Source organism: Gekko japonicus, unplaced genomic scaffold, assembly GCF_001447785.1.
Source record: "Gekko japonicus isolate JY-2015 unplaced genomic scaffold, Gekko_japonicus_V1.1 scaffold1183, whole genome shotgun sequence".
NCBI classification, from domain to species: domain Eukaryota; kingdom Metazoa; phylum Chordata; class Lepidosauria; order Squamata; family Gekkonidae; genus Gekko; species Gekko japonicus.
The window spans coordinates 505,324-531,523 of NW_015167574.1; the positions used below are offsets into that span (position 1 = coordinate 505,324).

Consider the following 26,200-nt stretch of genomic DNA (forward strand, 5'->3'; position numbering starts at 1 on the left):
ATTAAAGGGGAAGGATGATTCAGTTTTTGTAAATAATTGGGAGAAATTGTATATTTGGACACGAAATAGGAAGGGTTAATACAATTGTGTTTGTTGTGTTTTGGAAAAAAAGGGGTAGTATACTTATTGTTAGTAATTAGTAATGGAGAACAGCGGAAAATTGGAAGCTGTAGGAAAAAAAAAACAGACAACACAGTCACTTGCTTGAAGTCAGCATGGTACAGAACATGTTTCCATTCACCCACCTGCTGGGGGACCCCACCCAGTAAGTGTATATAAGTTGAGTGAATAGAGGAAGCAGCTCTGTGCCATGTCAGGTCCAAATAAGCAGAGCAATGGCTCACTCACAAATGGGTAGGTGGGCAGCATCTTTTTGCTGTGCCATGCAAGAGACAATGGGCGTACTGCTTGGTACAGGAAAAAAAGCTATGTGCATGCTGGGAGCAGAAGCTGTTTCTTGCTGCACTGAGTGAGAGATGGTGGATGCTCAGCTTGGCACTACAAAAAGCTGTTTTCCTGCCTGCCAGGGGTGGAAGCTGCTCCTTGCTGCATTGTGTAAGAGGTGGCAGACGGATGCATTGCTCAGCACAGCAAAAAGCTGATGCCTGCCTGCTGGCCCCTGTTCCAGAAGCTGCTCATGCCACGGCCTGGAAGATAGACAGGCAACAACGTTTTGCCGTGCCAAGCAACAATGCACTTGGCAGGCCAGGATAATCATATTTGGTAGGCCATGATGTAGCTCACAGACCACATTGCAAGCCATATGTTTGATATACCTTTTTATTTTATAATAGATGAACAGACAAACAAACATAAATACATACAATTCGGGGTTTCATATACATCTTTGGTTTAACTTTTTATTACCTCATACATATTCATCTTTATCACCGTGTATTTTAAAAATTATTTTGCATTATATATATATGCACACACACACATACAGACACAAAACAGACTTGTTTGTGGTCAATTCATCCAAAAGGAAAATAAGGGTCCAAGTTTGGAAACACCTATTTGTTAGATACTTCAAAATACAGACGGTATCTCTAGGCTAAAGTTTCCAGCCCCAGCTGGCTTGTGACTGAAATATGAGTCCTGTTTCCTGAAGTCCTGGGACTCCAACAACTCTCCCCCACACATGCAAAAAAGAGGAGGAAGAGATGAAGGTAGGGGGAAACATTCTCAAAAAGCAAATTATCCTCAGAGCTCTTTGCTCAGTTCTCATCCATGTGCACACATTGTCACTTTCGAGATGGTGCTCAGATACTGCCAGCTCAAGGCAACTAAGAGTATGACACAGGACAAATAGATGGGTGAGTAATGGACCCAAGAGATGAGGGCACCACTGGGTATGCTCATAGATTAGATGGAAGTGATGATCTGTTGAGTTCTGCTAGAAGAAGGATCAGTGCTTGGGACCTTCTGATAGATCTCTTCCACGTACTGGTACATGATGCTTTGACAGCTTCCATGTTGGTGGCATCCATCATCAGGGTGATGGCTTGTCCCTTCTGGATCTTCATCACACCCCTGAAAACCTGCTCGCTGTTGTAGCAAGCAGCTGAAGTGGCAATGGCCATCACCAGGGGAATAGCACAGAAACTGAACACGCTTTGGTTTTTCAGCCGGGATAAGTAGATCAAGACATCACGGTTCAACAGCCCACAGCTCCCAGCCATTGGGCTGGGGGGACGCCTTTGCCGCCCAGTTGGATGAGGCAGGCTGGGGTTTGGCGCCAAAAGCACCTTATATGGGCATCAGGAAGGGGCAGGGCTGAGAAAGCTTAAGCACGGCCCTGTGTCTTCTCCCCAGCAGTCCTGTACAGTCGTCGGTGAAGGCAGAGCTCCGGTGCATGGCTCCCCCTTTTCGGGCCTTCTGAGGCCAGGGGGCGCACAGTGAAGCTCAGCAGAGGGGCGATGGCTGGCAGCGGGGATAGCCAGCGGAGTCACAGCTGCTTCGGAGTGGTTTGGTGATGGAGAGCAGGGCGCAGATGCGGCGGCAGCGCTGGGCCCGACAGGGCAGCAGTGCGGAGATCGCTGGTGTTGGCTGGCTCTGGTGGCATCTGAAGAAGAATGCTATTTTGCCCTTGCCTTTTGTTCCAGTAAAGTTGTCAGTTAATAAAGAGAAGAATGCTATTTTGCCCTTGCCTTTCGTTCCAGTAAAGTTGTCAGTTGATAAAGTAGGGCCCTATATTTAAACCCCGCACTTGTGTCTGCCTCGTTATTCCGGCTTGGGGGGCAACAGGATCGCGATGGAGCGTGCTGTTGATGAGCTTGTTCATGCACTGAATAGTCTTGTCAAAGTTCTCTGGCTTGGCCAGATTAGACAGCTTCTTCACATACTTGCTACAAACCTCACTGAGTCAAAATTCTCTGTCTTCAAATTGGTCCTCTGCGTAGTCTCAAATGATGTTGGTTTTCTGCAGGAAGAGGCCCATGGAGTTGGCAAGTTCCGTGTCTTGTCCGACGATAGGATCTTCCAGCTTGGACGTAGAGAAGAGCCATGAGAGGCTGATCCCAACCAGGCCAGCAACATAGTGGCAATACCTATCCCAATCCTGCTTGGAATCCACTTTCTTTTCCAGAAACTCAGCCATCCCCAGGTCCATCTTGTGGTAAACTTCGGCAATGACATCCTGATAGACCTTTGCCAAGTTCTGAAACTCCAAAGAGATTGTCAGGAAGTCCTCTTGCACCTGTCTGTCTTTCTCCTTGCTCTTCATGAATTTCCAGTCTGGATGGTACAAATAGGAATGAAAGTTCTCTAGCATGGGGACTTTGGTTTTAGATTGATGGTCATGCTGTCCTCAACTGTGTCCAGGTTTCATAGAACTAAGTAGAAGATGCACACCACATTGCGCAGCTGTCCATTGAGCACAAGGATGATGGCAGCAAAACTCTGGCTGGTCTGATTCAAGTACGGAGGCTGTTGCTGAGTGAGTCCTGCAGGAAGAGCACGGCAGAGAGAGGGGCTGAGTGATCAGGAAGTGGGACAGGAGCTCAGGGAGCAGCTGCAAGAGGTGGCTGTCCCCAGGGTCGCCACAGCACCTGCAGCTGCCACCGCATGGTAGAGAAAGTGCCAGAGTGTGCTTGAATAGGAAGGTGGCTAGCCACTCAGGAATAATATCAAGTCAGGATGGCTCTCCATCGTCCCAATCCCCCACGAGGGCCCAGGGAAGTGACGGAGGTCAATCAATAGATGAGTATTATTCCCATATTTCAGATTAGAATGCTGAGCCATGAGATAGAGGAGCTGCTTGCCCAATTCACCTTTGTGGTTAAGAAAACAGATGAGTCAGGGAACTCCTGGATTCTTTTAGATAACACACTTAACCAGCTCCTTAGTACTCATTGTGTAACAAGGCATTGCCTCCCTTGCAAAAGACAGGACTTTGCAAAACACTGTGGTTAGCTCTCTTCCTTTTGGAATGTTCATTTGATTTCCACAAGAGATACCGCCTGTTCTGTAAACTCCCCTCATCCTTTGGTTTAGGCTGCCCAGGAGGTGTGCAGAGTGCCCCCCCCCCCTGGGGAGATCTCAAAAACACTGCAAATTATTTTATTCCAGAAAACCTTTAGGGTTTCACTGTTGACTGTTAAAGTGGAGAAGGAATTAAAGTTGTCCTACTTGGTGGGATGGTCTGGCTTCAAGGACTACTGATGGTAGATTGCTGAACAAATTTCAGTAAGATTGGGGGTGGATAGAGGGGTAGTTTATGTAGTATTTTACAACTTGTATGGTATAGCATACTACTGGACTTATTTGCATTGTGTCAGATGCTCCGCATGTTTGAAGCAACAGGTTAAAATTATTTATTTAAATAACTAAATAAAATGAAGCCGGAAGAAGTAATCAGTAGCCTAACCTTTGATGGAGGGGGTGTTTCCTGCCACCTCAACTAGAGGTAGCACAAAGAATGTAGTGAAGCCTATACTCATGAGAGAGAATAACCATCTTTGGCCCTACAATCATGATGCAACTTCTATATGAGCAAATACAATATTCCTCCCCTGCCAAAAGTCTCACAATGAAAACAAAATGTTTCTAGGACTTCAAATTCCCCTAGACTGAAAATTTGCATAAGTAATACATCACATATTGTTCTCAAGCACTGCTATCATAGTCTCTGTGCAATCTCCATGCCTAGAATCAAATAAGTGAACCATCAAATGGCTGTTGGTAAAGAGCTTCAGGCATTTTCAATCAACACGGTTGCCATGCGCCTTCTCTTGCCTGAGCAAGAAGAAGAAGAAGAGGAGAAGAGATTGGATTTATACCCCGCCCTTCACTACCCAAAGGAGTCAGAGCGGCTTACAAACTCCTTTCCCTTCCCCTCCCCACAACAGACACCCTGTGAGGTGGGTGGGGCTGAGAGAGCTCTTGACAGAAACTGCTCTTTTTCAAGAACAGCTCTTATCAGAACTACGGCTTGCCCAAGGTCATCCAGCCAGGTGCAAGTGGAGGAGTGGGGAATCAAACCCGGTTCTCCCAGATTAGAGTCCACACACTTAACCAAGCATGCCAAGCATGCCATGTCCAAAATCAATGTGGTTTAGAAGGGTGTAACTCTGCTTAGGGTTAGGGTATAGGGTAAGGTAAGCTACTTAGGGTAAGGTGCTTAGGGTATAAGGTAAGCTACTTACCTTATACGATGGCAGTGAAACTCAGTTCTTTTGAAAAGAGATTGCCAGCACAAATATTAGCGAAAGGACCAGGTTAACAGTAAAAAAAAAAAATCTCCTCTTCCCAATGTGCTCTGTATATGCATTTTTAACTCAATGATGCATGACTGGGGTAATTATATTCTTGGCTTCTTATCAGTTATTTTATTACTGTGGTAAGGTAAAGGTTTCCTTTGCTCGAAAGCCAGTCGAATCCGACTCTAGAGTTGCGGTGCTCATCTCCGTTTCCAAGCCGAACAGCCAACGCTGTCCGAAGATGTTTCCATGGTCATGAGGCCGGCATGACTAAATGCCGAGGTGTACGGAACACTGTTACTGTGGTACATACGCTATTAATTCTGCCATATAATGCACAAAAGCTCTAATCTTACCAAAAGATATGGAACACTTTGTGATCCCCAAGATGTAGCAGAAAACTGAAAGTTTGCTCAACTCCAGATTCTTTCCCCCTGCGACTTCTTGCTTCTATACCTATTCCTCATTACTTTAAAAGTGCGTTTCCTTAGAAAAATAGTGTTTTCATTTAGTCATGCAATTTCTGCCCTTATGACCATTTCTTGCAATTTCACCATATAATGTAACAACCTACTTTAGTATGGTTTACAAGGCACTGCACAGGTCTGGAAAGTATGACTAGTTGATTTAGCACTAGCAGACAATGTGGAAATATAACTTTTCTTAGGCCTAAAACATGCTTGATTTTCTTTTCTGAAACACCCACATCTTGTATCAATCAGACAGTCTTCTATTATGTTGCATGATTACAGTCATTCTGGAGAAGACACACTGACCCAACAAGTTTCAATCTCTACCTCATTGTTCAAAGAGGAAAAAGGCACTAGTAAAATCTCAGTTTTGATTATTTCCATTTCCAAACACTTCCGTGGTGTCTATTTTTGTGATGTCATGTTAACCCAGTGTTAATGTTTTATATGACCTAGATAAAACAGGTGTTGTGTTCATTTTGCACTGCTGTATAGCAGTATAGCAAATTAAAGCTTGGCAGTTACCACTTTCTTGCCCTTTTCTGCTACTGTTTCAACCCTACAGTATCTATGGTATCTTTATTATGGTGGGGTAAGCAGAACCATACACAGTATTCAAATGCAATTGTACCAGAAATCTATACAACATTTTTAACACTAACCCTTTAGTGAGAGTAAGGGCTAGGGAAATTTACTTACCAGGTGAAAATCAAATGGAGACTTTAACTTCACAGGGTTTGCTGTTTCTCTTTATTTGGCTATTTGTTAGTTCTTGGTATGGGACAAGAAAGTGTACCTTCCTTTACACTATGTTGGCTGTTTCGTGTATATAATTTCTCATGTGTTGCTTTTGGGGGTTTTCTTTTAATGCTGGTTTGGGAAGGAGAAAGTATGGGAAGGAGGTAGGGATAGTCTGGAAGAATAGACAGCAATTACCAGGGCAAAGAGAAGTACAGTGGTGGAAATTCGATGCATCAGAATGGAGAAGGGAGTTTAGATAACTGTACACTTGTTTGCCTTCTTCCTCTCATTCCAAGTCAATTGTCAGGTCAGGAATTACCAAGTCCTATTATTGAATGGGAAGCTAGTTAAAATGGGAAAACAAATGCCCTCTAGGATTTAATTCTTTATAAACACACTGATCTAGTTGGATGAGGCAAGAGAAGTCAGTATCTCCCAATGGTGTCTGCAACTGCAAACAAGATTGGGTGGGTGGTGGTGCAGGAATGTCACCACAAATGAGGAACCTCCACATTCACAGACAGTACAACTCTGACTACAAGTTCCAGGAAGCAACATCAGCAGAAGATCTTGGCCTCTATGCTCTGCTGTTGGCCCCCCACAGTAATGAGTTGGCCTCTGTATGAGACAGGATGCTGAACAAGATGGACCACCGGTCTGATCCAGCAGGGCTCTTCTTATGTTCTTATGTCTATTGGATACCATCTCCCTTGCCAAGTGTATTTATACACTTTATCGGGCTCACACCAATTAGGGATTCTTGTAGTCCAGGGGAAACCTTAGGAAGCCACAGTTTTTTTGCCTCCATGTAGATCACAGAAGAAAGCACCCATCACATTTAGTATTTTAATTCCTTAGGTGCTTCTCATTGCCATTTCCTTATCTTGAGGTGGTATTAACCAAAATTTTCTGATTCAATATTTTACAGCAATATAGGCAGAATCCATCTAGAGTTTAAGTCATCCACTGAAACTAAACAAAAAGATCTCTCCCACTAAAATCAATGCAACATGAAAGTATTTAAATCTGGATAGATTGTGCTCTTTATCTCTCTTTAGTTCCAAATTCTTTTGCTACAGTAGTACCTAAACAAACCATGGGGAAATGCAGTACTGGCGCAATATGCAAGTAAATGTTATTTTAAAATTTTTATTTATTAATTTTGGCTTGTATTCTGCCCTCCCCACAAGCAGGCTCAGAGTGGATGACAAAAGGAGTTATAACATTTCACAATAAGAATTAGAACATTTCATAATAAATCTTCCACAATAAATAGTTAAAACAGATTTAAAAACAAAACCATAAACAAGACAGATGGCACAGCAGTTCACTATGGTAGTCATGAAAACTGGAGCTGCTAGGCTGTAGACCAAATATGGGTCTTCACCTGATGGGCCATTCAAAGATGGAAAGTTCACAAGGGGAGACCAATAGATGGAATAATTGGACATCTGCCACCTCACCCAAAGGCCTGGTGGAACAGCTCCATTTTACAGGCTCTGCAGAACTGTAATAGGTCCCACAGGGCCCTGATCTCCAATGGGAGCATGTTCCACCAGGCTAGGGCCAGGGCAGAAAAGGCCCTGGCCCTGGTCGAGGATAGGCGGACATCCTTTGGGCAAGGGACAAGATGGGCCAGGGACAACCAGCAGATGCTGATCTGCTGAGTGCAGGGCTCTCCAGGGAAAGGTGCACATATGGGGAAAGGCGCTCCTTCAGATATGTCAGTCCCTGGCCTTACAGACCTCTGAAGGTTAGTACCAACACCTTGAAACGGATCTGGTACTCAACTGGAAGCCAGTGCAATCTGTGCAGCACTGGCTGAATGTGTGCCCGCACAGGCGACCCAGTCAGCAAATGGGCTGCCACATTTTGCACTAGTTGAAGCTTCTGGATCAGCCTCATGAGCAAGCCTGTGTATAGTGAGTTACAGTAGTCAAGTCTGGAAGTGACCATTGCATGGGTCACTGTAGCCAAGTCCTGGGGGCAGAGATAGGGAACCAGTTGCCTGACCTGCCAAAGATGGAAGGCAGAACGGGCAACAAATAATTTTGTAAAATGTAAAACTGCATACTATACAGCACTCAACTTCCACTTGGTGTAACCTGTTTGGTGAAGTGGTTAAGAGCTGCAGACTACAATCTGGAGAACTGGGTTTGATTCCCCACTTCTCCACATGCAGCCACCTGGGTGACCTTGGGTCAGTCACAGTTCACTCAGAGCTGTTCTCTTAAGAGCGATTCTCTCAGAGCTCTCTCAGCCCCACCTACCTCACAGGGTGTCTGTTGTGGAGAGAGGAAGAGAAGGCGATTGTAAACTGCTCTGAGACTCTGAGTGAAGGGCGGGATATAAATCATCCTTCTCTTATATGCTAAATACTGGAGAAGAAGTGAAGTTCATTCAAAGGAAGAAGTTATAAACAAAATTTTGGAAACAGCAGAGATGAATGATTTAACTTCAATCTTGAGAGGAAACAACAAAGAAGACTTTGAGAACACATGGTCGAGATTTTATAAATGGATAGAAGAACATAATACATAAAGTTCCTAGACATAGCAAATAGAAATAAAAACTATATAACCATGTGAAAAACATACATATTAAAACTTCAAGGTGGAAAAAGAAAAATACTTTTGATTACAATATGAGATCAAATGTCTATGGGAAAAAATGATACAATGAATCTTCTCAAATTTTGTATTCATGTACGTTTGTTATTGTCTGTGTGTGCTATATGTATGAAATTGTTTTTTTAAATCCCCCCAAAAATCCTCCTTCTTCTCCTCCTCTGCTTTGACTTCCAAATTGGAATGATTGGGGAATGATTTTTAAAGCATCCAGATAATGTTGTGCTTTATTTATGCCATGTTTAAATTGTCCTTTGTCCTCAATATGCTCTTTCCCAAATGTGCTCAACTCCCATCTTTTTAGAAAGACTACAGCCCAAGCACATTAAGTAACAGTGTGCAAGTGCCCTGACCTGGATAGCCCAGGCAAGCCTGACCTCATCAGATCTCAGAAGCTAAGCAGGGCCAACCCTGGCAAGTATTTGGATGGGAGACCTCCAGGCAATACCAGGGCTGGGAGGCCAGAGGCAGACTATCAAGCTACTTCTCTGAACATCCTCTGTGCCGCACTAGGAGTCGCCAGAGGTCGCCATGACTTCCAGGCACACACGCATGCACATGCACACACAAACACACAAAATGCAAAAATACAAACAAGTGAAAAAAACAAAAAAAACAAGTGGAAGTTATGGTGCACATTTTCTTGTTGCAAATCCCTAGTCCACACTGGTGGTATTTTCCCACCATCAGCCCCCGTGGGTGCCTTTTCCTCTGCCATACCACCAAAAGTCTTTTCATGGGCTTTTAAAAAATATAATTGCTATTGCACGATAGCACTATAATGGTCTATCACCACTTTCCTATTTCAAATCTTAATTTCTCTTAATTCCAGTTTTCTTTCATTTTTTAAAAAATGATGTCTCTAACCTGTTTGTTTTGTTTTGTCCTGAATGCCTTAAAAATGAATGGAGAACAAGAAGGCTGGTGGGAAAGAAATGTGAAGGCCTAAGCGGTGAAAGGAAAAACTTGAGGGGGGTTACACTTTCCCCTAAGGATCTTCTTTTCTATTTTCCTGATGGAAAAAAAAGGCAAACTTGGGGAACTACTAAAAACAAACTCCTATGAAGTATTTTTTTCCCCATTGAAATGAGTGAAATGTTTTTTAAGACAAGGTTTTACTCACTCAAAAAGTATAGCATGAAAGGGCAAGGGCTCTTTTTCCTTTAAATTTTTCAAATAAAAATTCTGCGAAATTAGGGGGAGCACTGTAAAAAACTCGTATGAACTTTTTTTAAAAAAAAAGTGACAGGCTTCTGTCTCTTCTCATGGTTCTACTCACTCGAATTATATAGCATTAAGTTTTTCTATCGGGTAATTGGGAAATTTTGAGGAACACGGTGGGGGAGGGCTCCTTAAAAACCAACCTGGAATCAATGAACACTTTTAAAGAAAGGTATAATTCAGTCAAAAGTCTGAGGACTTTAGCAAAAATGTGCTTTAGTACAGGATATATTCATAATTTTGTTTATGGGAAACTACAGTATTTATATTTTATGCTCTATAAATATGTCTATTAATACAATTTTATCTGTTGAGTTATAACTTATATATTTTATGTTGTTAAACCAGCAAAACAGGTTTAGGGTTGACAGGCAAGTTAGTATCATGTGCATCTTAATTTTCCCCCAAACTCCTTTTTCTGGGAAGAAAAAAAATGTTCCCCCACAGCTCCAAAAATTCTGGAAATTTTCCATCTCTATTGCGGGTTAGTATTTGTATGTCTATTGCCACTTATCTATTTCAAATTTTATAGCAGTATAGCAGTATAGCACATCCATGATGAAAAGGGCAAAAAAGATGAGCAAGTTGCCACAGCAGCCATGATTACTATTCCCCCAAGAACCAATGCAGAGTTGCTGCAGGACACATGGAGGTGGGGGGGGGGGAGACTAGGGTTGCCAGTTCCCTCCTGGCCACCGACAGGGGATGGGGGAGTAGGATTGCCAGCTCCGGGTTGGGAAAAACAGGGTTGCACTTCACTGCTGTTCATCAAGTGGTCTTCTGTGCAGGCACACATGGGACTGCACGTGTGCAGGCCAGCCACGGAGAAGAGTTAGCAACCTTTTAAAAGAACTTTCTAGATTCCAAGAGGGCTCTCCCTCCCTTCTATCTGCCTGCGGATTTCCCTGCTCAAACTGTCACGTGACCATGAGCGGAGCACTCTTCCCTCAGTTCTCCTTCTGCCATTGTAAGGACTGGAGTGTAACATCACAGCCCAAAGCAGGGAAGGAGAGAGGGATGTGTGCCTGCACAGAAGACCACTCGATCAATCAACAGCAGTTACAGGTAAGTACAACCCTGTTTTCATCTTCCTGGCTTCTGTGCAGTCCCACATGGGAGAGTAGGGAGAGTAGCATGTTGACTCACCAAGGCTGCCTTACAAAAGGCTGACTGTATTACTGCTTTTCCCACAGCTGCCTCACTCCTGGAGTCGACATCCACCGAATAATGTCTTATGAAAGCTGATGGTGTGGACCACGTTGCCGCCCTGCAGACGTCATTCAGAGGCAGTCTTGATGCAAAGGCCGCTGAAGAAGCCTGTGCTCTCATAGAACGTGCTCTCATGATGAGTATCACCACAATGAAGTATGCAGTTCTAATTGCGGTCACTATCCATCTGGACAGAATTTGTGCTAAGGCAGCCTTACCTTTGTTGTGGCCTCTAAAGCAAACAAAAAAATTTCTCTCTCTCTTAATTGCCCGTGTTTTATCTAAATAAAAAAGTAAAGGTCTCCTGACATCTAGTGAGCACAAACTCCTTTCTGCCTCATTGGTAGGACTGGGAAAGAAAACTGGAAGGTTGATATTCCGATTTAAATAGAAATTTGAGACTACTTTAAGGAGGAAGTCTATACTGGCCTAAGCACTACTTTCTATTTGTGAAATTTTATAAAGGGAGGGTTGCAGCACAATGCGTTGAGCTCTCCTACTCTCCTAGCTGAGGTTATGGTTACAAAGAAAGCTGTCTTATATGATAAAAATGACAAGTCCACTGTTGCCATTGGTTCAAAAGGTTTATGAGTAAGTGTGGATGAAACTAAAGACAAACTCCACTGGGGGATCGGGAGAACTGAGGGGAACAAATTATATAAACCTTTCATGAATTTCTTAGTTTTACCCCTTTTGCATTCTGTTTCGGTCAAGACTTCGGTCATATAGACCCGTAATAAATTGAATTGAAATTGAATTTCTTAGAATTTGAACTTGAAAACACAGATGAACTGTTTAACACTGACATGAAAGGCTGATATAGCCACCAAATGTACATTTATGGATGAACAGGACAAACCTGTGTCTTTTAATGAAGGAAGATATGGAAAAATTGGGGAACAGAATGCAGCATACTGGGTTGAGGCCCTGGTCAGAAGCCCACACTGTAAATTTTTCCCATTTATGGTTATACTAGCAGTAAAGCCCGTTGTGAAAGCAATACAACGAGATCTAGAAAGAGGCTCTGGGGGAGTGCTCTGGCTTTGGGCAAACAGTGTCAATTTGCTGTGGTGACCTCAGCAGGGTATAATGACAGAGTCCACTGTTTTCTCCAGAGGAACTGATCTCTGCTACCTGAAGAGCAGTTGTAATTGTGAGTGATCTGTAGCCCTCACCTGGAGATTGGCAGCAATTGTTACCCAGGACAAAGTGGCTGGTTTGGAGGGTGTAGTCTATGGCATTCTACCTGTCTGAGGTCCCACCCCTCTGCAAACCCCACCCTCTCCAGGCTCCACCCCTCAAATCCCCAGGAATTTGTCAGCATGTAGTTGGCAACCCCATCTCCTTCCCAGCTAACCATCAACCTACCATTATCTGCCCCTTTAACTTCAGCTGACTTCTGCCCTCCCTTCTGCAGAGCAGTTGTAATTCTGAGTGCTCTCCAGCCCTCACCTGGAGATTGGCAACAATGGTTCCCTATGTGGGACTGACTGGTTTGGAGGGTGGAGTCTATGGCAGTGTACCTGTCTGAGGTCCCACCCCTCCTCAAACCTCACCCTCTTCAGGCTCCATTCCTCAAATCTCCAGGAATTTCTCATCTGGAGTTGGCAACCCTATCAGGACTGGCCCCAATGTGTTTTCTCCCAAAGGCCAAAGTAGATGACAGGACCAAGCTTAGTTGCCTACCAACAGGCACTGAGGGGAATGTAGGGTTGCCAGCTCTAAGGAGGGAAATACCTGGAGGTTTGGGGGGTGGATTCTGTAGAGGGCAGCATTGGGCGGGGGGGGCGGAAGGACTCAGCAGGTATAATGTCATAGGGTCTACCCTCCAAAGCAGCCATTTTCTCCAGGGGAAACTGATCTCTGTCATCTGGAAATCAATTGTAGCAGTGGGAGATCTCCAGGTCCCACCTGGAGATTGGCAACCCTAGGGGAAAGTCAGCTGCACAGCAGGGGGTTGAAGAGAATGGTTTGATGGCTGCTGGGCCAAGATTGGCAACAATAGTTCCCCAGGAGCAAATAGCTGGGTTGGAGGGTGGAGTCTATGGCACTGTAACCTGTCTGAGGTCCCCATCTCCCCAGGCAGCTTTTAAAACATGATCCTGGGACCTACACACCACCAGACATTCCAACTGCCTTGCGGGGGGGGGAGTATGAGGTGTGGAATGGAGTGAAGTCCAATCAGCTTCCATATGCAAAAGACCTTGAAGGTTCCATATGCAACTGACATTCCAACTGCCTTGCGGGGAGGGGGGTGAGTTTGAGGTGTGGAATGCAGTGAAGTCCAATCAGCTTCCATATGCAAAAGACCTTGAAACACTGGGCGGAACTGCACAAAGCAGCCAGTCAACCCAGCCAGCGTCTTCTGACTGACAGTTCAAACGTCCATACACTAAAGGAGTGCATTTTAGAACTTTGGCACCCACTACTCAATTATATATAAGGAGAGATGACCTACGGGTCAACGGTCTACGAGAAGCAGAAAGCACCCCAGTGACCCTGTTATCTAAGGGGGTGCGAGAGAAACTGGCCATGCTGTCAGTCACAGATTGGCTATGTGCAGATGGTACATGGGGTCTAACTGTAACAAGTCCTCGTTCTGGGGAAGAGTGATATGGCTAACTTCCATAGCAGAGGGAACCATATTCTTCTAAGCCACCCTGAGCCTGCCTCAGCAAGGAGTGCAGGGCATAAACCTAATAAATAAGTCAAAATGATGTCACCAATATGCAGACAGTCTGGATACAATTTTGCCACCGCCCTGTGTATAAGATATAAGATGTGTATAAAATAGGTGTCCATGCTGTGTGAACTGGAATGCCTCTCCAAAAGACACTGTCCACTGCTGCCCTTCAGCAGAAGCGCTTGCATTTTGCATTGTCTGTGGTTGCAAACATTCTGGGGTATCCCACTGTTGGAAAATGGGCAGGAGGTAGTCCTGAGAGTCCATTCTTAACTCAGTGAGATATCCCTGCTGAGCATGTCCACTATTGTGTTATTCTTTCCCACAGGGTGATTAGCTTCTAGGTGTATGTTGTGTTTTATGGCCCAATAACAGATTTGTGATGCCCCTTTGCACAGTGCAATGGCTGTGCCCCCCAATTGTTTAGACAGAACTTTGCAGTGGTACTCTCTATGGTAATAAGCAATCTTCGACCTTTCACCAGATACTGCAAATAAATGACTGGCTAGTTAGATGGTATCATCAGGAAAGGTTTGGATTTTTGGACCATGGCTTACGCTTTCGAGATGGTTTGCACCACATGTGGGTAGGGAAAAAATGTGTTTGGACTACATAGCTATCTGTGGATTAAAAATCTATATTAAAAACCCCCAAGATAAAAGACATATAATCAGAGATAGCTTATTTAAAATATGGGAAATACTATGAAAGAATCAGTCTCACAATTCCATTAATAATGTCACCAATAGATGCTTATTACAGCAATTACACAAGGAGTAAATGATTTTATAACTTATGGTGATAAGATATACTTGCAAGGTGGCATCAAGATGTGGCAAGAGATTAAAGAAGAAGGGAAAGAGATACAATGGTGGATGTACTTTCAAATTGCTTCCAGGTTAAAAAAATGGTATCTGCACTAAGAGAGGAGCTATTAATGAACTGACTGATTTTGAGAAGATTGTCTCACAATCTAAAGACCATTTATTAGGACGAATTTACAAGCTAATGCTTCAGGAGAACAGCTTAAACCCCGCATGATCAAATGGATGCAAAATTTTGGTGAGGAAATACAGTTTCAATGTTGGGAAAACCTATGGACTAAAGGTATTAGATTCACTGCTAGTCAAGCATTAAATGAAAACCGGTACAAGATGTTTTATCGATGGTATGTCACCCCAAAAGATATTGCTAAGATGGACAAGAATTACAAATGGGCCTGCTGGAAATGTAAAAAAGAAGATGGCACCTTTTATCATATGTGGTGGACCTGCATCAAGATGAAAAGTTACCGAAAAAATATACATGACAAAAATTCAAGATAGTTTAAAAACTAAATTCCCGATGAAACCAGAGACTATGTTACTGGGAACCCTTCCAGAACTTCACAAGACCTACTTTGATATGTGTTGAAAGCCACCAGAATTATATTTGCAATGAAATGGAAAACAGAAGACCGTCCTACAATAGAGATGTGGGAAGAAAAATTAGCTGAGTATGCGACACTGGCAAAATTAACCAATTATATAAACAAAAGACCACTGAATGAATTTCAGCAGAAACGGCATGCTTATTACTCATATTATGGGAATAATTAACTTTTTCATTTTTAGTTCTGGAATTGTTTGAATATCACATTAAAGATTATGAAGATATTGATTATAATTTCAATATTTTACTTTGTATTCCATTAGTATTTAAATAATCAGTAAGATAAAATTCAGATTTAGATAAACAATTAAGACAATATTTAGGTTTATAGTATAGAAGTCCGTTCAACTGTTAAAGATGTATTCTCTTTTATCGTTAATATATTATTGCTAATATCAGGAGAGTTTTTGTTTATTCCTTAAAAGAAAGCATCGAACTCAAAATTCTGCAAAATTGATGCTTTATTGTTTCTATATTTGAATTATGTAATACATTTGGTAATACGTTTGGTTTTACTTGTACATTAACAATTCATAATACTTAACAAACTTGTTGAATCTATTTTTCCCCTCCCCTTCTTCCCTTCTGTATCCCACCTTTTTATGAGAAAATAATAAAATTAATTAAAAAAAAATATATGATCTGCTGATCTAGGTTCTGTCAACAGATAATCTAAATTAAGGGCTTTTGCCATGTCTATTATTTGCTAAGAAGTGAACTTTAAATCCTCTGTTCATGAAGATGCAGCTGGTTCAGTTACCGCTTCATCCAAGGATGGTAATGGCGTGACCTCAGACTCAGGGTTGGAAGCCCTGTCAAAATCATTCTCTGCATCAGCGTATTGGGAGAACTCATCTGCCCTGGAGCTATGAGCATCTTTCTCCCTTCTCACTTGAGAATCCTTAGATCTCTTTGGCTGTGGAACCCCCCCCCCCCAAATTGGGAAGTAATGTTGGTTCCAATCATCCCAGTTAGCAGGGACCATCATGGGCTTCATAATGTAATGCAGTTGTTGATGTCATAGATCTTCCTCTATCACCGCTTGATGTTGAGGTTTATGTTGAGATGTCATGGGCAGCTAGAAAGGTTATCTAATGGCTGCCACCACTCTGGTATGGGTCTCCTCAGGAGGGCCCAGAGCACCCACCTTAATGAAGTGTGAGGACTCAGGTAGAATAACAAACTATTTTTATTAAAGAGATTTAACAACAACTATAATCCAATAACATATAGGAAAAATGATCACAGCAAAGCCAGGTAAACCAGCAAAATAAGAAATCCTTAAGCATCTGACTATACTGTACCAAACCTTCTCTAGGTATTTGGCCTCAAACTGACTCACCCCTTTTGGATGAGGGATCCCTGCTTCTGCAGCAGCCTCACCAGCTCTACTCCCTGGGAGTGAACCACCTTCTACTTTGGGGCAAGGCCTTTTATTCCTTCTTCCCAGGCACCATCCTCTGCTCCTCTGCTGGTATAAGTTTTCCCTCCAAATCCCCTGTTAGCTGATCACAGGGCCCAAGGGGTGACCTGGGAAATGCAGGCCCTGTAGTCACTCTAAAATAGGCTTTCCTAAAGCCACTAGGCCTCCCTAGAACCTGTAGGCTGTGCTACTATAGGCCTAGAATCATGACCTGAGAAGCTTGTGCAGGATGCAGTTCCAACACTTCTGATTCCAAGAAGTTGGAGAAGTGGTGCCAGCACCTTGATGCCAGTGGTATGAATGATCTCGGGGAACACTTGGCATTGGTGGGAGTCAATGGACAGTGCTCAGGGGACACTGGTGCTGTGTCATCAATGCCAGTTGTTTCATTCCATGACTCATCACAGAGTCAAATTGACTGGGTGAGTTACGTCGAAGCCAAGACGACCTAGACCTTCAATCGCTACCCTTGGTGGAATGTTCTATACATTGAGGAGAACGCCCACAAGCCAGGAGATGACAAATGTCTTCTAATGTTTGTTCTTTTTCTTTGCCTTTTTAGCAGATGGCTCCAAGGCCATGCGTGCAGCCACTAATGCTTTGGGCGGTTCAAGTACCAAGGCCAACACCGAAGATACCGCCATGACTTTCAAAGTCTTTTCTAGGTCCTCACAGTTATTTTCAGTGGGGTTTGAAGCTCCATTGTAGCCTACGAGGACTATTATAGTCAATAGGCCCATAGGCTATATTGGAGAATTGATCTGGGTATGCCTTGTGAGCAGAAGCAATGCCTTGTGAGCAGAAGCAGAAACCTCTAAGCCACCTGATAAAATTTTGCATGCCAGCACCCCCTAGCACGGCCTAGAGGGAACTATGATTGATCCTCTGACATACCAGGTTGTACATATTCTTCTGAATATTTTTCAAATCCTGTTCCAAATCTAGTTCCTCTCCCCAAGAGTTCTCACTAAAGAGGTTTATGAATATTTTCTGTGAACAAGTGCTTTATTTAAATCTCCTGCTCTGTCCTTTCATTACATTCTCCATTTTCTTTTGATTATAAGAAATTTTAGTGTCTCGGTTTCTCTTTATGCTCCTACTGGGCACGATCAAATTGAGCAATATGATGTGTTCCGTAAGGTTTTGATGTGAAAAATCAACATAGTAAGCATTTGCATTTCTATTGAGGAGATGCCGCACCTATAGAGTTACTCCTGCTGCAAAAGTTCCAGTTAAAACAAGAAGAGATTGCTAAATAGCTTCCAAGCCATGCAAGGTAACATGACCTGGATCCTAAATAACATAAATGAAGCAGAACTGACAAATGGGATCTTTCCTTTTCCAATACCGTCCCCTGTGCTCCCTGACATTCCTTGCTGGAGTGAGCTGATTGAGCAGCATAAGTGTGGTGCAAGGAGCTGCAGCAAGGAGAGAGAATTAGTGGGGAAAAAATGCTTTCAGGCCACTGTGGGAGAAGACCAAGTTCCAAAAGACTACAGATCAGCGGTGGGGGCAGGGAAGCTGCAGTACTGCTAGTAGTTTGGCAGCAAGTTACTGCCAACATTCTCCCAATTCCTCCCTCCCTCAGCAGACTAAAGTTCAGAGGTCCAAAGGTGAGTGGCATTCAGGGACAACACTCCAGCCCTGTCCCTAATATAAAATCTCCTTGGATGGCAGCAACATCATTGCAAGGAGAGAAGGGTGCCTGGAAAGTCCATCTGAGCTTTCCAGGCAACAGAAAGGCTATTCTATTTTTCTGCAGCTGCTCTAACAAACAGGAGGTCTTGGCTGTTGCTCTCTGCTTCATTCCAAAAATGGCTATGCCCACAGGAGGCATAACCTAACGTGTTCAACCCAGCTAGATTATGTTGTGTGTTGAGATTCTTCCTGCACATCTATACATATTGCCATGAATATGTGAAGGAAGTGGGGTAAGGAAAGCCAAGCCTGCCAATTTTAGCTTCATCTACCACAACAACACAAGGTTTCGAGTCCTGGACTCTTCTAAAGGATGAGAAGCTATTAAGCAACTAGAGAATTATATCCTGCACAACTGATGTAAACAACAGGAGCGTAATATTTATATTAGGACTAACTGAAAGAAAATGAAGTAGTGAGCAAGCTTTTGAGTTCACCAGAGCTCTCTCTTTATCAGTCTATAAGCTAAGCAAAAAAATAAAGGGGAGGGTACTTCAGGGCATGATAGAGGGGAGGATACTTCAGGGCATGATAGAAAAAACACAACTAGCTGTTTGTAAAAGTTTTTAAATCAAAATAAGTTCTTACAGAAACTCACTGTGTTAAATGGGAAGTGGGCATTTATCGAGGTACATGTACACAGGATCACAACCTAAATTACCACTTGGATCATACCTGATGTAAAAAATCTCATGTTACACAAACATATGGTGGGAAAAAGAAGCAATGGCTGTTCATTTGAAAATATACAAATCAAAAGTAGTTTGCAAATGCCTTTAATGGAAGAGTGGTAGTATTTATTTAGCAAAACCAGAGACTAGCCTGAAGTGGTGCACATTAGGTGTGACGTCAAATGGAATACAGTTACCAACCTAGTTGTACTTCTGGCATCTAGTGATGCCACTTTGCTTCTGCAGGGTCTACATGCCCTCCAATTACTAGGTAAGAATGGGTCTCAATAGTTATAAAGACTGTTTAAAATTGTTATGCATGACGTTGAAGTGAACTTGAGACAGCCACAGCTTAAATACCTGATTTATATCTTTTGGAAAATATATACTATGTATGAAAATCTGAAGCTAAAACCACAATCTAGAAAACACAGTATTTCTCAGTAACAAACACCCATCCATTATTTAAGATGCTTCAGATAAATCAGAGCCTTGAGAGAATAACACCAAGAGGAAAACATGCTCAGGTACACATTGTGATACACACAGTCATCCAAACATTGCACAATAAACCAATCGAGTGCTGGTGATTATACACAGTGCTATGTTCCTGTGAGTGAGCCCTAAGGCAAAGAAACAGGGAACTTCATACAAAAACTGCAACTAATGGATGCTATGGGTCTTTTTCCTAAAATCCCATCATAAATATATAAATTGTCAGGTAAGAAAATGTACCTTGTTTTTAAGGAAATTAAAAGAAACTACCAGATTAATAATGAAAATATATTGGCAACTGCCTCCTACCTATAGCACTGTTTTGAAAATTCATATAAGCATATACTTTATTTCAGTTTATTAGCCATTATGAGCTGTTGCAAATGTGCACTTCGAAATACATAGGCAGTGCTAGAGCGGAGTTGAATAGTGTTTCCGAAACTGTATGTGGACTAGAAAGCTTTTTACCTGCATGACTATCAGAAACAGAATTACACAAAATAAATGAATGTATACAGGTCACAGAATCATGATTACAGTGATGCAAAATTTTGGTACTTTTTAATGCATTATTCAAATGAAGAAAAAATTTAAGAAAAGGCAACTAAAAACATTAGATGTTAAAAAAAAAACCTTGCCTTCTTTGCTGAAGCACATGCTAGCTGGATTTAGAGAATGGATAGACTAACTGAGCCAACATTTTAAATTCTAGACTTCCAGGAAGTATGTTAAGTATGCAGAATTTTAACTGCTAAAAGTTGTGGCTACACACGGTATCTCTGTTTTGAGCTCAGGTTCCCAAGGCCTCTAAATATACCAGTCATGTCACTATTAGGGGTACAATGAAACCGAAAAATATCTGTATTTCCCAATATTCCCGAATCCCAATACCAGTATGCTATTTGGATTCGGTAAGTATTAGAGAAAGCCAATTTTTTGAGGCTCCATTATACCCTTTGTGGACCATTATACTCAATGGTCCCCATAGCCTGTAATGGAGAACTGATCCTGGGGTATCTGGGCTCGGGGGGAGGGCTATTTTTTTAGATAGAGGCACCATATTTGCAGCATAGCTGCTGGTGCCTCTTCCTCAAACCCCCCCCCCCATTTAAAAAAGATTGGACCGGGGGTCCAATTCTATGGGCCTCATAAGACTGTACCCCAATCCTCCATTCTTTCAATGAAGGGGGAAAGGCATTTTAAGGGCTCATGATCCCTTTAAATGCCTTCTCCAAGCCACTTGACTCTGCAGTGACTCTGCAGTGAGACCAAGCAGTGAGTTCACCTAGAAGGTGTATAAAGGGACAGCAAGCCCTTTAAATGCCTTCCGGGTGAACTTGCTGCGGAGTCACACAGCCAAAATGCAGCCCCATTTGGTAACCAGCTTAACAATTCCCCCAAAATACTACTAAGGTATTTATGCTGAATGCACATCCCTAGTCACTATTCAGGTGGACGACCTTTTACCAAATCAGCAACAGTGTCTGTCTGCCAACGTATACTTTCAGATGAGACTAATTGCTCAAATATCAGAAAGTATACCAACAGCAAGTGTTTCAAACTTCTCACAGTAAGTCTTGAAGCAGAGGTAACTCCATCATTGATTAAACAGAAATGGGAAACTAAAGATTGGACCTGTCTTCTTGCTGGTAAGAATCACTTACCACAAGTTGTCCTCCTCCTCCAAATGAGAAAGACACTCAGTTATTCTCACCACCATTCTACAGTCAACAGAGGCACAAAGGTCATATTCAGGAGGCAGTGCAATCTTTTGTCACCTTCCACATTCCTCCTTCCCCTTCCTCTGCCCCTCCTCTTCAAATATCTGTTCTTAACCACTACTTCATAACACTCCTTCAGCTAGTTTTGAGGTGTGAAGTCCAGCAGTATGTGCACCTTCAAGAATAATGAGCATCTAAACTTCTAGTTTGACTCTGTTTTCATTAGGGGTATATGCTCGCTCAAGGCTTTTTTTCCTGGAAAAGGAGGTGCTGGAACTCTCAAGAGGCACATCTTATTTATTTCCTGAACTTTTCCTTGAAAGTGAAATATTTTGGCAAGCCATATTCTCGAGCTCCCTCAATGGTTACCAAATGAGCACACAGCCCTGTAAACTCTGCAAGGGGTATTTGAATGATTAAAACAAAAACAATGTAAGATTCAGTCAACTGTCGTGAAAATGAAGTTTTAAATAGCAACTTTCGATGTGAAAAAGACTGAAATAAGATCTTAATTTTGTATCTGGCTATTGGGCAAACCATACTGAAGTTCACCACTGCAAACAATGGCAATCCTCTTGTTATATAGGGAAAGGGAAGACCCCTGTCAAACAGTGGAATGAAAGGATTTAGAAAACTATCTTTTTCTTCACAACTTTATATTCTGGGTGTAAAAACAGTATATAAATTTGCTTTTAATCTCCTTTGTCAAAAGAAAGTATGTCTTTACAAGACTAAAATATGAAAAGTACACTTAAAAGTTTATACAAGCAACATTTTAAATGGCTCCACCCTCTGTTTCACACACCCCATCCAGAAATCACAAACAGTCCTTTTGCCACCATGCTCAAAGAATGGTATTGAGGGTTTTAAAGGGAAAATGGGCACTGTGAGAAAAACTTTCGGTTCCTTGAAAGAGAAAGTTTAGTTTTCAACAGCAAAGAGGGAAAGAATGAAAGAAAATGAGCAGGTTTAAAGAAAGAAGGTGTGTGGGGGAGGGGAGACAAGGAGGAAAAAACTTTGCCTGAACACAAAGCAGGAAGTTTCAACAGGTTTTTGACAGGGCGCCAGCAGCATGGATATGCATCAGCCTTCACACAGTCAGCAGTCACTCTCATGTTTTGTCTGGGTGGGAAAACTCCTTAACTGCCCTCTGGGACACAAAAAAGTATAGTTATCAGGCTTAAAAAGGGTGTGGGGTGAAGGGGAGGTGATATCTTCCAGAAACTATACCATGGGGGGGGGGGGCAGAATGTCTGGCGCAATACTGCCATTCTCTCTGCCTGCCTCCCAGCAATTGTTTGGCAACACCACAATGGACGCATAGCAAGAGAGTTTTCTCGACCGAAGAGAGACAACTGCAGAGAAAGCCTCTCAAGAACCTATTTGCCTTTTTTAGTTTTCATGTCGGCCCCTGGAAATTCCTCGTTTTCTATTCAGAAAGGAAAGAGCAAACTTGAGAAGTTAGAGCTAGACAGAGGTGGGGGGGGTGACCGAACGGCATCCAGTGTGTTGAATTGACAGCTTTCTCAGCACTAAAAGTAACTTGAGAAGAGGGGCGCTCACTCCACGGCTTCTCTCTTTGTTCTTTAACTTGTGTTTGGAAAGCGAGTGGCTGCTTCCTCCACCACAAGATGTGCCCTCCCCCACCTCCCAGCAATGAGTAAGTGGGAGAGTAACCAGGAACCAGAGCTGCCTTTACTGCCTCCCCTTCCCTGCTGCTGCCTGGAATCTTATGTGATTTGACTCTGTCAGATATCAGCACCAAAAAGAATGGGGGAGGGGGAGAAAGGACAGGGAGAGGTTCCGGAGTGCTGTTCAGGCAGAAAAAAAGCCCTGTAGCTTGCTTGAAACTACCTTGCTGTCAACAGTAGATAGGAGGAGCTATCACTATGATGACAAGAGAATGGCACATTGGTACTTACTGTGAAGGTTCATTCTCCTTGGATGTGGCTAGGAGACCTGGATAAGTGGGGAGCTCCCTTTCCTCCAGTTTTGGTGGCAGAAAGTCCAGCTTTATTGTTCCAGAGGGAAGGAGAAGTTCCCCCATCTCCTCTTCAGTCTGTAAACTTCCATAGGTCCTCTGGCCCACAACATAATCTGAAAACTTAGAAAACACAGCAACACAATCCAACCCAGACTAAAAACTGGGTCAATTATCCGACCAGAGAACTTCCTCCAATCTATCCTGTCTCTCGATGACAACCTTCCCTCCCAAGATTAGGGACACTGCTTTGGGAGGTCCCACAAGATGGCCTCCACCTCAGAGGGAGAACGACCATTGGTTACTCACCGTGACGGGTCCTTCTCCTCTGAGGCTTGGAGGACATCTTGGCCCTCCCGGGTCATCATACTTCTCTTTCAATGTATATAATTCTACTCTCACCTGATCTTATAGAGTTCTATACAGTTAAATCCCAAAAGGCTGTGTCAGCAGAATCAAAAACATTTATTTTATAATGCCTGATAAGGGGGGATAGTGAGGACCATGTAGCAGCCCTACAGACTTCCTCTACTGATGGCCTGTTGGCAAATGCTGCATTAGCCGCTGCACTCCGCAGTGAATGAGCCGTGATTCCAACTGGTACTTGTTGGTTTAAGCTCCTGTACGCCTCTGCAATGCAGGATCTGATTGTGGTGCTAATTGCTGAATTTGACATCTTCCTCCCTGTGTGCAGAGGAGAAATGTTGACGAATAGTGCCTCTGTTTTTCTGAATGTAGCCATTCGTAGAAGGTAGCACTTAAGAGTTCTTCTGATCTGTAGTATCTGGTGTAGAGTTCTCCTTTCCTTCGGATGCTTAAGATGAGGACAGAAGGACGGGAGACAGATCTCTTGAGACCTATGAAATTTGGGACTAACTTTTGGATGAAAGGCTGGATCCGTCCTCAGCACTACTTTATCTTTATGAAAGATACAAAGTTCCTTCTGGATGGACAGGGCGCCCAGTTCCGAAATTCTCCTAGCTGAGGTGATGGCAACCAGGAATAATGACTTCATCCTTAGAAACTTCAGTGGAATCTCCTTCAATGGTTCAAAAGGATGTTTGGTAAGCGCTGTGAGTACTGTGTTGAGTCTCGACATTGGACATCTGTGTGATTGTAGAGGATCTTTTGTAGAAGCTCCTTGAAGAAACCGCACAATATGAGGGTGTTGAGACACTGGCGCTCCTTGTGAGTGCGGAAGGACCGAGGCTAGGGCTGCCATCTGCCTTTTGAGCGTAGGTGCTTTGAGGCCACTAGTTCTGCCGTCTTGCAGAAAATTTAGAAGACAAGCAATGGATGGGCGCAACGGAGCGATCTTTTTACGACGCGCCCAGCGCACGAAGGCTTTCCAGGTGACATTATATATCCGTGACGTGGATGCTCTTCTTGATGCCATGATTGTGTCAATGACCGCCTCTGCATAACCTAACTTGGAGAACCGAGACCTCTCAACTTCCATGCGGTCAGACAGGACCACCCCAGGTTGGGGTGGCGAATCGGTCCCTGTAGCAACATGTCGTCCGAGACTGGAAGCTTGATGGGAGGCGACACTGACAACTCCCGGAGTGTTGTAAACCAGGAACGACGTGGCCAGTATGGCACGATCACAATAACTTCTGTCGTCAGAACCCGTATCTTTTTAAGAATACCGGAAGTGGAGGGAAGGCATACAGAAGGCCCTGTGGCCATGGGGAAAGAAGAGCAACCGCCCCTTCCGCCTTTGGGTGGAAGTATCTGGTGTAGAAGCATGGCAGCTTGTTGTTGGTGTGCGTGGCGAATAGGTCTACCTGTGGCATTCCCAACTTGGATGTTATCATCAGAAAGACCTTCTCGTGTAAGGAACATTCGCCCTCCTGGAGAGTCTGGCAACTCAGCCAGTCTGCTTGAAGATTTACTACGCCTCGCACATGTTCCACTCTCACGGATGCCAGATTGCTCTCCACCCAGTTCAACAGAAGTGTTGCTTCCCTGTGGAGAGCTAGGGACTTGGAGCCTCCCTGTTTGTTTAAATAAGCCTTTGCAGCTATGTTGGCTGTTCGAATTAGGACATGGAGTCCCTTGATGTGAGGAGCGAAATGCAAGAGAACTAGTCGAATGGCTCTTAACTCCAACAGGTTGATCAGTAGTCGTTTTTCTTTCTCTGACCACGTCCCCTGAATAGGTTTGGAAGACTTCACTTGTAGAGATACCCTCAGAGACAGGTCCATCTTGGATGTAATGAAACACTGAAATGGTCGAAGAAACATCTGTAACGGTCTTGAATGGAGACGAAGAGTATTGAACGTCGCTACCATTAGACCCATCATCTTTGTTAGAGTAGATAGCGACGAAGTCCTTACCTTTATGATTTATCTGGCCATATCCTGAATCTTCTTTGCCTTTGTCTCTGGGAGAAACAGTTTTGCAAGTCTGGTATCTATCACAACTCCCAGATGTTCCAAGCGTTGGGATGGATTCAGTGAGCTCTTCTGGATGTTCACCAGAAACCTGAAATGCTGTAGGCATCGAATTGTCGTGTCCGTGTCCCGCTGTGATTGTAGCCTTGACAAGGAGCGAACAAGCACGTTGTCCAGATAGGGATGGATGTGAATCCCTTGTTCCCGAAGGCAGACGATCACATGGATGAGTATCTTGGTGAATACACGGGGAGCCGAGGCCAGGCCGAAGGGAAGAGCCCGAAACTGGAAGTGTTCCCTGTCCACACAGAAGCAAAGGAACCTGCGGTGATGGAGAAACATAGGGACGTGAAGATATGCCTCCGTTAGGTCTATAGAAGAGAGAAATTCTTGTGGTTTTAGAGAATCCACAATGGACCACAGGGTCTCCATGCGAAAGTGCTTTGGTTGAACAAATTTGTTTAAGAATTTCAAGTCTAGAATAGACCTCCAGTCCCCGTTTTTCTTGGGGACCGTGAAAAAAATGGAGTACACTCTGTCCCCCTGTTCATTCCTTGGAACACCTTCTATGGCCTGGATATTCAGAAGGTGAGTTATGGCTGTCTTGGTTCTTTCCCTTTTGACAGGGTTTTTGTGACTGGGGGAAGACAGAAATCGATTGGGTGGAATTGATACGAGTTCTATTTTGTAGCCTTTCTGAACGAGCTCCTTCGTCCAGGTGTCTGGGTGAGAG

General features: G+C 43.4%; 1 protein-coding gene and 1 pseudogene across 1 annotated transcript in view; both read right to left on the reverse strand.

The window, feature by feature from the left end:
* Positions 1 to 26,200, reverse strand: part of JMJD1C (jumonji domain containing 1C) — a 142,607-nt gene that overhangs the window by 67,590 nt on the left and 48,817 nt on the right. The window lies entirely within an intron of this gene.
* Positions 1,225 to 25,377, reverse strand: LOC107112664 (annotated as a pseudogene).